Source organism: Anopheles gambiae (assembly GCF_943734735.2).
Source record: "Anopheles gambiae chromosome X unlocalized genomic scaffold, idAnoGambNW_F1_1 X_unloc_50, whole genome shotgun sequence".
NCBI classification, from domain to species: Eukaryota; Metazoa; Arthropoda; class Insecta; order Diptera; family Culicidae; genus Anopheles; species Anopheles gambiae.
The window spans coordinates 17,501-20,000 of NW_026902660.1; positions in this window are offsets into that span (position 1 = coordinate 17,501).

Sequence of the window (2,500 nt, forward strand, 5' to 3'; positions counted from 1 at the left end):
TCCCGACGCACCAGCAACCGCAACACGATGCAAAATAAATTGCACGAGCTGCTGATACTTGTACCATGCACGGTACACGGTACCAAAATATACCCCTGAAGGTGTGCAATTTGGTGCTATCCTAGGAAATTTGTTTGGGCAAGCCTAGCTACGCGTGTCGCTCGTTGCATGGTCGTCGATCAGAGGTATGCAAAAGCACCTATCTAGGGGAATTACTTTATGTTCTAGTAGCAAGTTCGATTTTCCGGTCCAGCACGGCAGTAATCCTGCATGCATACACTCCATGTACCAAAAATGTATCAACCTAGGCGTTGCTCAGTAGCTTTTGGCGGCACATGTAAAAAGTATTCGAGTTCAGATTCTTGGAACTTTGCGTATTGTTCAAAACTAATAACGAAAACTAAATTATAAATGGGTAAAAGGCTAGGCGTTTCTCAGTAGCTTTTTTGCGCCACGTGGCAAAAGTATTCGAGTTCAGATTTCTGGGACTTAGCGTATTTTTCAAAATTGATTATGCAAATTGAAGTACAAATGGGGCATTAGCTAGGCGTTGCCCAGTAGCTTTTGGCGCCACATGGAGGAAGTAGTCGAGTTCAAATTTCTGGGACGTAGCGTAGTTTTCAATCATAATAAACCGAATCAAACATAAAAATCATGAAACTTACACCACGTCCCTAGGTTATGCACAAAACGTAACGATAAAGTGCCGGCCAGGTTAGAGGTGCACCAAAATTGTGTACCGATTAGGAAAAGTACTCTATGTTCCTATGACTTGGGTGAAAAGTGTTGATTAACTGCTGGTTAGGATAGACAGTTGCTTATCGTACACATCGCAAACGAACACCCCTTAGTGAGCAGTAGCAGAAGTCGATTGAACAAAGCGAATGCATTACAAACTGATCAAGTAAAATAAGGAACGCTACGTACTAGGACTTCTTTCCAAGAATGGTGTCCGCGACGGGAGGGCAAGCGTCCTTCCCAGGTTTCCCTAGTAAACCTTGTATGGTAAACATACCCAAGCGTGTCCGTAAGCACGCAACGATAGTCACGAACGAGCACATACCTAGGGAAAGTACTCTACGTACTAGGACTTCTGTCCAAGAATGGTGTCCGCGACGGTCGGGCACTGTGACGCAATTACCAAATCCTAGAATCGTACAAGCAGTGTGTACAAACATAAACATTAACGCGTTCGCTCGGGCTGCGCCGTCCGTGTTGAACACAAATGTGGGTGATTATATGAGTGGATAGACAAAAACATGCGTGGCGAAGACAGTTTTCTGCACGATGTGCACATAGCTCATTTCGTCGTCCCGGGCGAATGGAAAAACACAAAAATATCGAGTATCTTTCTAGGTTTCTGTTATAAAAGGACAGGCCAAAAGGTGACCGGTTGAGATAAGCATTTTAAGCATACAAGCACTTTATTGCAACTTTTGATACAAAAACTAGGTACGTACACGTAGATTGTATCAACATGGACATCCATGATCGGGTACGCCCGGGCTGCGCCCTCCATGTTGTACTTTCCCTGATTGGTACACAATTTTGGTGCAAGTGTACCAACATGGACATCTATGAACGCGTACGCTCGAGATGCACCCTTCGTCTTGTACTTTCCCTGATCGGTACACAGTTTTGGTGCACGGCTATCCCGACCGGCAACTTGTACCTTTATCGACATCCATGAACACAAAGTGCGCGGAACAAAAATTGCTCGGTCAGACCTACAAAGTGCTATATCTCGAATACTAAACGTCGCAGATGGGTGTCGTAGAACAATTTTAAATTCGTCTAATGATTCTACATCCGATTCTGGATAGTGGTTTTTCGACCACTTTTCAACATTTTGTGACACCCCGAACCTAGGGGCAGCTCCCTAGCTTTTTTCAAAAATGTGCACCGAACGGGCCAGAGAGCTCGAGTAGTCGAAAAAAATTTTTTTGCTAAAACCCCTCAAAACGTGTCAGGAACGCACCCTAGATGATGAAAAGTGCAACCAGAATGTCAATCGACAACATGCCCGGGGGTACAAATTTGCTCTACGCGTCCCTAGGTAGGGTACTTTTTCATACAAACATCAAAGTGTACGGTGCACAAAGTGCGCGGAACAAAAATTGCTCGGTCAGACCTAGGACGGGCCATAACTCGAATACTAAACGTCGCAGATGGGTGTCGTAGAACAATTTTAAGTTCGTCTAATGATTCTACATCCGATTCTGGATAGTGGTTTTTCGACCACTTTTCAACATTTTGTGACACCCCGAACCTAGGGGCAGCTCCCTAGCTTTTTTCAAAAATGTGCACCGAACGGGCCAGAGAGCTCGAGTAGTCGAAAATTTTTTTTTTTGCTAAAACCCCTCAAAACGTGTCAGGAACGCACCCTAGATGATGAAAAGTGCAACCAGAATGTCAATCGACAACATGCCCGGGGGTACAAATTTGCTCTACGCGTCCCTAGGTAGGGTACTTTTTCATACAAACATCAAAGTGTACGGTG